Below are 9,509 nucleotides of genomic sequence, written 5' to 3'. Positions count from 1 at the left end.
AATATTCTCTAACAGCTGTAATTATTTTTCTAATTATTATTATTAATATAACATCTAGCTCTCTTGGGTAGTAGCAAACCTGAATAATTTCCACTTCCAGGGTTATCAACCATATTGTTCATACTTTGCCTATTTTGTATGTCACCATATATAGTAGGCATAAATTTTATAAAAACTGAGGTGCTATGTCATATGAGATATTTGACTCATGTCATTTTTAAGAATATATTGACATTAATGATTGTAATATTTTTTATCTATTTAGAGAAAATTTAACTTTTAATACAAAAAGGTAGAATTTTATAATAGGACAGAATGCATGAAATTAATAAGGGGTTTTTATACTGTACCCTAAGCACTATAGATTCTAACTATAAAACCTTTAATTTTCCCATTTTATGTTTCATTAATTCAGAGAAAGAGACTGTGAGGGTAGAATGCATAATGGATATGACATGAATCTAATCAACATGTGTTGTCATCTGGAGGAATAAAAAGAAAAAACAATGTAAGTTATTTTAAATGATTTATGTTGGCTGTGTATTCTTAGCAGACAAGCTCCATATCTGTGACCAATTAGTACTGTGACACTGAGAGACTTACATGGCTTCTTTGTGTTTAATAGTAGGTTTGAGACATTATTGGACTATCACATCATGAAATCTTCAGGGCACCATTAAAACAACTCCTCTAAAAACAGGTGCTCATTACCAGTCCGCTGACAATCCCAGGCACATTCTGTCTGAAGTCCAGGGACAAAATCACACCAGGTGGCATCTGATCCAGTTAAAATATACACAGTTGCTCCATAAGTGCTTATAATTGAAAGGTTTTAGTAATACCAAAAGCCCATGACTCCTCTGTCTTTTGGAAGCTGATCTCTCCTTAATGTTACCTTTACTGAAAGCACAATGTATGGATTACGAGTCTCAAGAACTATTCCTTAACCTTGAGCAGAGGACCTGGCCTTTAGTAGTCTACATGGACACATACGGATACAAAACCATGTAAAAAATCTCCAACTTCTTGGCAAACCTTAGTGGAACTCCAGAAACATAGTGCCTTGGACTTAAAAGGACATCCATAAATGCATGGTAAGAGAATGAGTATATCTACATGGGGGCATAGCATACAGACTAGTAAGATCAGAAGACTTTAAGCTATTCCAACCTCAGATCAAATGCCAACGCTAACTATTCTAAGGTCACGTTGGGAAGCCTGCTTCCACTCTCTGAGTCTGTGTCCTCTTCTGTGACATAAGGAGGATAATACACATTCTGGGAAGGGCCATGAGTGGATGTGCCACTGAAATAATGTTTTTATGGATGTAGGTTTATATGTATACGTATATATTTATACCCTGTAATGGCCAAGATTCTAGATTCTAACTTTTCTAACTGTCAAACACCAATTCTAGCTAGTTTAAGCAAAGAGAGGACAGCTTTGGAATTCAGGGATTTAAAGGTAGGTTTTAAGTAAAAACAGATATGGGGAATAAATGTCAAGACTCTATCTTTGATCTCTTCCTCCTTCTCTGCACCTGCTTTATACTCCATCCTCTTTTCCTAGAGAATCACAATTCTGGAGTTTGCATATTACCCTTCTAACCACCTCCAGACTAACAGACTCTGAATCTTCACTTCATTTGCAAATCCATGGGAGAGAGAATCTAAATGTCCTGGTTTCAGTAAGATGTCCATCCTGGCCCAATTTGCAGCAACCAGAGGGTAGGCTCACGTATTACAAAAGTAACTATTGAGGGGATTGTAGATCAGGTTAGAGATGGGCTTTCCAGATGGAGAATCACTGTGAACTGAACAGATGCATCAGAAGCTTGTAATCAGTCTCTAAATTTTTCTCCAAAAAGCACTCAAAACAAAAATAAGATATGTAAGGTACCTGACAAAATGCTCAAAAATAGCAGGCATAATTATTATGAAGGCCATAATTATTATAAAGATGAAATATAAGGATAACCTACATCTATATCTTCAGTGAATCAGCTTTCACTGAGCCCCATATTACAATTTAGACACTGGGCTTCTGCTGGGACTACTGGTGTGACAATGGCTGCAGCCATTAGGATGCTCACTGTCACAAAAAACAGGGTGACTGCCTTGTTCATCTCTCCTTGCGATTCCTGACATTGTCCTTCACACAAAGATTTCTCTTCCCAAGACACAGTAATTTTGATATGTTACACAACTCTAAAGAAATGTTCTTTCTATGTAATTCTCACAGCAAATTAACCTCATCTTTATAAGCAAGTAACCATCTTTACTTGATTTGGAGCAATTCCATGCTCTTGTTACTTTCATACAAATATCCCAAAGAGCTTTTCGAAGGGTCATTAGTGTTGTGAGCCTACATCCCACTACCGAAAAAAAAAAAAAAAAAAAAAAAACCGCAAAAAAAAAAAAAAAAAAAAAAAAAATCAAAGAGGTAACCAAAAGTCACTCTTTCTGACAAGAGACAGACTGGGTTAGTGGATACCTTATTCCCTTCTCCATCCAACAAGGACTCCCATGATAAAACCCTGAATAACTGGAAAGTCTCATGTAATGAGAATTACACATCTATTAGCCACAAAGTAGAAAACAAATCACCTGTATCATGTTGTCCAATTGCCACAGATTGAACACAAATACCCAAGATGAAACAGAAAAATCACTGGTCTTAAAATATATAAATATGGAGGAAGAGTAGAGAGTTTTCATGGAAGCAGTTCAATACCTGGGCACAGGCAGAAACCATGATCATGAGGTGGTTTTCCCAGGAGGGAGGCTCATCCAGTGCAATCCAGATGTGCTGACCCCTGCGATTTCCCCAAATGTGGGAAATTCAACTGCCTAATTTGTGGTAGTGGGGGCTGTGTTCATGCTTTCCCCTGATGATCAAATGTTCAAAAAAGAAAAAAATCTTTGAGTAAATCTGAGTTTCTGGCCTGGCTTCACAGTCTTCTACATGCATGTCTCTTTAATAAGCCTCTTTGTCCTAACTTGTGGTCAGTTTTCTCATGAAGAAAGAGTCTTGAGTTTTAAATTTTCTATGATTCCTTTCTTTTTAATTTATTCTGAGAGAGAGAGAGACAGCAGGGGAAGGAGAGAGAGGGAGAGAGAGAGAAAATCCCCAGTACGATCTGTGCTATCAGCACAGGGACCAATATGGAGCTTGATCTCCCAAAGAGCGAGAGGAAAGCAAGAGTCAGACACATAACTGACTGAGTCACTCAGGCACCCCTACTCCTTTTCTTCTAAATCAGACATCGTGTTACACTGCCCGTGAGGGTCTCAAACTCTGTTTTGTTCTCTTACTTTTTGATAACATTAGTACGTACACATGGTGAAAAAATTTAAAAAACACAGATGTATGAATATGATATAAAAAATAAGCCAAACTCCAGGATGCCTGAGTGTCTCAGCTTGTTAAACATCTGACTCATGATTTCAGCTCAGGTCATGATCTCATAGTCCTGTGACTGAGCCCCATGTCAGCTCCACATTGGGCGTGGAACCTGCTTGAGATTCTCTCTCTCCTTCTCGCCCTGCTCTTCTCCTTCCCTCACTCTATCAACTCTATCAAAACAAAACAAAAATTAATAATAATAAGCCAAACTCTACCTGCTAACCTCTCCTGGATCCAATATTATTGTTTTTGGTCTTATTCTTTAGAGTCTTCTTTATTTCTCTGCACTCATATGTAATTTGTTTTGCAAAAATGGGGTTGTATCATGTATAAAGTGTTTATGCACATTGTTTCTTTATGCCATGAGCATGTGGGAATGTATATCATATCTACTGCTATCCAGCAACTTCTAAACACCTTAACTGTAGTTGAGGTAATCCGCGCACCACTCCGATGTAGATGCTCACTCTGTTTTCCAGCGTCCTTAGCTGTTAGGATGTGGCCTAGGTGATCCAGGCTTCATGGGATGCTTGAGTCTTTCATTTGGAAGAGGGTGACATAACTTAGGGACTCCAAATGGAATCCATTTTTCGGCATGCATTACCAAGAGGCATGGAGTTTTCAGGAGCAGCAGTGGTAGTGTGTCGGTGGCAGCGCCCTCTCTTAGAATCCAAGGGAAAACTTTCTGGTGTCACCTTTGGAAACTTTGAGGTTGTGTCTGCACCAATGACATAGCAAGGATGACACATTTTTCTTAGTTGTGTGGCCTCTGGTCATAATTATCTGACTATCCTAGAGATCAAAAGATCGTATGAGCTGATATCTGTTAGTAAATTCTCTTTGTACTTAGATTTTGTGTTTTGGGTTGCTAAAAACTCTGGGCAACACAACTGTTTACCCCTGTCAATAAATTCTCAGTTAAAATGCTGTTTTAAGGGCAAATATGCCATCATACACATACAGCAATATACATTTAACTCTTCTTTCATTATCCATTTTTAATACAGTTAACCGTGTAATCTTCCCAGAATATATTTTGGTATATAATAGTATTTGAAATTTTAATATTTTCTCCCAGACACGTAAGCAGTTATTTCAAGCACATTCATTGAAAAATGCTTCTATCTCCTGGGTGTATATCATATATGTCAAGGCTAGCATTTGCCTCTCAGTCTTATGATAATTCCGTTATTCAGTGTGTTGCCTTTGGAGTTAATACAACAATTTTAAGCATCATATCCTTTCACTGTGTTTTAAAATTTGGTAACGAAAATGCTCCCATGATTCTCCTTTGTCCAAACTGTATAGGCTCTTTGCACCTGCATATTCTTATGAACAGTAATATGTTTTAATGGCTAAGCAAGGCCTCTTGCTGTAAAAACTTTTAGTTCTTTGTGGGTGGGGTGATCTGGAGACTATATAAATTCCAGACATGAGTGACACAGGGTTGGTTGGAAAGTGATAGTCTGGATTATGACTCTTCAACTTCGGTGACACCTGAATTACACAGTGTAAGACGTAAAAGGGAGAGCTGCAACTGGCATCACAAATGCTTCGCTGCTTTCATCTTCTTTTATTTTTTCCTCTTTTCTCTTCGTTGCCAAATGGGCTAAGCCTCCAATGTTGCTTTCATTCTGTTCAACTAACTCTTTCATACTGCACTATGCTCTGAGATGGAGGAGACCTTCCTTAGCAATAGATCTGTGAACAGGTTGACCTCTGCTGACTGAGCTCCGTCTCCTTTGTATCTACCAACACATATTTCTGTTCTGGTGTCACATCCTAATAGAAGTCTCCTGCCATGCCATGACATCTCTGGCTGGATGTGACACAGCACAGATGACTACAAATACCGCCACTCAAAGGTATAGCAAATAATGTTTTGGGTTTCCCCCCCATACCATCTGAAAATCTACATTCTATCTACGTGAAACGAGCTACCTTTAGAAATTATGCTTTTATTTATTTTTTGAAGGCTGGGGTAAAATAAGTTAAAATCCAATGCCATCTTTAATAGAACTGGGACTTTTAGCTCCAGGCTTTTTCTATAATCAAAGGTTCTCACATGCTGGTTCTATTTTAAACATCTGATTAATTATCTCAGGAATTATAATGACCTCAGATTTTAGTCTCTGCAATCATTTTTGGCACCATTTAATTATTTATTTAGTAGTTATGATATGCAGAACCAGTCCTGGAAGAATAGAATTGAATAAAATAGCATCAATCTCCATTTCAAAAACTAATTGTTGGGAAAAAAAATTAAAGATTTCTGATAACTCCTATATTCATACAAAATAGTACAGATTTATCCCTCTTATCCGGAACTGGAGAAATTGCAAACAGTAGATGTCCATTAAAAGTAAAAGAAAAACAATTCTTTTGCATAAGCGCTTTCTATTTAGCTTCTGCATAGACTTGAAGTTCTCGAAGAAGCCAGAAGAGGGCAGAAGATGCTGTACATACGACTATATTTGCATAAAAAATACTCTATTTCGAGATCTGAAATCCTATTTCAAAAGAAAGTGAAGATGCTTTGTGGTAACTAGTTTGAAGAAATCACACCTCAGTCAGAAAGAGACACATTACACAGAAGGGTAATTGTGTTTTATTTCCACCTCAGCCAACTCTCCTACATTCCCTCCTTCTGAACCCAACAGTTTAATGAAAACCGTAAGAACCAACATTTATTCAGTCATGACATCTGCTACTTACATTAGTCATCTTGCTTAAATAGGTGAAGTTCTAGTATTAGTCCTATTTTACAGGTAAAGAAACTGAAGCTTGGAGAGGTTAAGTCACCAGTACAGTGTTAGAAAACTAAATCATAGCACTTGATTTTAAATTCAAGCAGTTTTACTCTGCTATGGTCTAAACATTTGTGTCTTGCTAAAATTCATGTATTTAAACCTAATTTCAAGGGTGATGGTATTAGTGGGTGAAGCCTTCAGTAGGGGATTAGGTTTTGAGCTCTCATAAATGGAATTTCTGCTCTTATAAAAGACTCTACAGAGCTTCCTTGTACTTTCTTTTTTTAAGATTTTTTTAATGTTTAGTTTTGAGAGACAGAGACAGAGTGCAAGCAGGAGACGGGCAGAGAGAGAGGGAGACACAGAATCCAAAATAGGCTCCAGGCTGTGAGCCATAAGCACAGAGCCTGACACGGGGCTCGAACCCATGAACCAAGACATCATGACCTGAGCCAAAGCTGGTCGCTTAACTAAGACACCTAGGTGCCCCACCTTGCACTTTCCACTATTTTGTACTGTGCCAACTCTGGGCCAGTAAGAGACTCTCACCTGACCCTGCAGGCACCCTGATCCCAGACTTCTAGTCTCCAGAACTCTGAGAAATAACTTGTTGTAAGCTAGGCAGTCTGTGGCATTTTGTCATAGCAGCCCAAAAAGGCTATGACAGACTCCTAAATCTTCACCCCACCCACGATCAATACTTCTTTCTGCATAATAGTGACCATGTGACCATTCCAACACTACCAGGCACATAGAACTACTTTCTAGGCCTCCAGTCTTAGTTCTTTCTGCAAATGAACCAATCCTTTCTTTGCTAAGTTGGATGCAACCCTTGAAAAATCGGTGTTAAAAACCAAATGAAAACCCAACTTAAAGTCAGCTCTGGACACAGAGCCTACTATGGGTAACTGGGAAGTCTGCAGTCTGGCTGGAGAGCTCCTTCCTTTCCACCTGGTCTGCAACACAGAGTCGAGCAGCTCCTGTTTTCAGTAGCAGCAATCGGCATCCCCCTCCCCTGCTCCTTCCCTGTTTCCTCCTATTAGAACAAATCTCAGTTAAACCAGCTGGCTTGTCTAGACCTCATATTTTCAGCTTGTGATATCCTTCATCTCTGGCACATTTGCATTTGAAGAAAAATCAATCCCTTTACAGTTGGGCAAAATAACTTAGCTGATGGTAGACTTTTAGTTAGGGGTGACTGGGGTGTCAGGGTGGCAGAGTTACCATCATAAGTCTGGTCCTGATGAAACAACATGGCACATTCAGAGCCTTTGTTCTTATGATCTTAGAAAAGAGATGAAGATCTTTGCCAGAGAATTCAGACGTGGGATCTAGGAGATGAGAACTATCGTTTCACTGGTGGAGGCCCACGAAAAGGTACATTTTGACCTGGATATCACAGAAGTTGGAAATTAAAAGTTGGAGTTGTTTGTAGAAGTCCACCAGATTGGGCTCTCTGAGTTCTGTATCCAAAATACCCTTGCTTATCTTCAGCCAATACCCTGAGATTCCCAGTATTGTAGTTAATTGGCTTAATGCTCTGTGTGACAGGCATTATATAAGACCTGTTGGGTAACGGATATGGCACTGTGGCTACTTCTGAGGACAAGGCCAGCAGTGACGAGAGACTGAACAAGAGACAGAGAGAAACCCTGGGGGATCTCACCTATACTATACACGCTGACAGTCAAAGTCACTTAAATGGGCTAAGGAATTCTTTTCATTTTTGTGTCTTTTACTTACTTCACCATAACTATTCTATGCCATTGTATGTTGCTATTGTTTATCCTAACAAAGAAGGAGGTATAGGAAGAAGAAAGGCTGAAGGGACAGAGGGAGAGATGAGACAGAAAATGAGGCAGGAGAAGAGAGGGGAGAGGAGCAGAGGAGGGAGGAGTAGAGAGCAGGGAATGGAAAGGAGAGCTAGCACTCTGAAATGCTGAGACAGAACAATCTAGATTGGAAAGGAAGCTTTTGAGCTTGGGTTTCCTCATCTCTAAAACGGGATATGTAATGTATCTACCCTGTAATGTATCTAAAATGGCTAAAAGATTATATGAAAAAATGTATGCAAAAAGAAAAAAATTACCCCCAAAAAACCCTTGGAATAACTCCGGGCACACAGTAAACACTTGATGAATGGTAATGATTATTATTATTATTAGCTTCTAGTGCCTATAACCCTTAATAATAGTCAAAACTCTATAGAAATCTATTTCCCCTTGCACCACAGAAGAAAAAACCAAGTAATTTTGCTGAACTGTAAATGCACCAAATTAAATGCCCAGGCATAAGAATTAGCATAAGCAATATCTCTCCACAAAATTGGCACTCAATATCTCTCAGCACATAATCTTTACCATCAAAGGAATGAGCTACCTAAAATAAGCACATTAGTCAGCTACCAGAGACAAGCAATGTTAATATCTACAGCAAGCTACAAATTATCCAACAACCACAACACATGTTTTTAGAGGAAAATATCAGAGCACAGAAAATCAGACTTTAGTGGAACAAGGCTCAAGCTACAATCAGCTTCCAAGGAGGAAATCAGGAAAAGACTGAACTCAGACAGTGTGGGGTGTCCCAACTGGGTGGCAGCCAGAGGCACGGGCAGTGGAAGAACTCATCAGAGGCAGAACAAAGGAAATAGAGAAGTTTATTCAATATACTGCAAGGCAACAGAGGGCAGGGCAGCAAAAGAGAGAGACTGTCTGCCAGGAGGCCATGGTGAGGGGCCACTGTTCTCGGGTGGAGTAAATAAGGAGAAGTAGGGAGTTTTCCCTGGTAACCGTGCCTAGTTTTAAGTAGCCTGATGGTTAGTTAGGGCCTATGGCTATTTTGAGGTGGCTCACTTAATGAGTCTGTATGCATTCAGCTCAGTGGTCATGGTGGGCCCTTTGGCCTGGCTCATATTTCCATTGCTCAAGCCTGTTGCCTAAAATCAGCCTCTACAGAAAGCTCTGGAAAAGGAGCTGAGGAGTCGAGAGAACTAAGTGCTTCTTCCTATCTATAATTGTATGAAAGTAGAGCTCTGAAGTTTATTTAGTAAGTTAAATTTAATATATTTTACATCTGATATTTTTTCACACCCATCTTAATAAAAATCTCAAATATAAGATCGCATTTTTCAGGATCAAACATTTTACCTAGTCCTAGTCTTGGTCACTACAAGCCATCTTTCTCTTTAACTAGGGTTAAGTATTTATGATGTGCTCTACTGTTAGGAAAAGAAAGCAGGGAAGTCACATTCAGAGAGCACATTTGCTAATATTCTCATTTTGGACATGGAGATATAGGACTTACCCAAGGTATTACTTCTAGTTAGCAAAATCTGAATTGGGACTGCACTCA

At 39.0% G+C, this 9,509-nt stretch overlaps 1 non-coding gene across 1 annotated transcript; it reads left to right on the top strand.

The window, feature by feature from the left end:
• Positions 1-2,729: 2,729 nt before the first annotated feature.
• Positions 2,730-2,890, top strand: LOC120228504. Its single transcript, XR_005527515.1, has one exon. It is a non-coding gene; the product is annotated as a U1 spliceosomal RNA (small nuclear RNA).
• Positions 2,891-9,509: the final 6,619 nt, after the last annotated feature.

Source organism: Hyaena hyaena, unplaced genomic scaffold (assembly GCF_003009895.1).
Source record: "Hyaena hyaena isolate Hyena2069 unplaced genomic scaffold, ASM300989v1 scaffold_23, whole genome shotgun sequence".
Lineage (NCBI taxonomy): Eukaryota > Metazoa > Chordata > Mammalia > Carnivora > Hyaenidae > Hyaena > Hyaena hyaena.
This window is presented reverse-complemented; position numbering and strand designations above follow the sequence as displayed.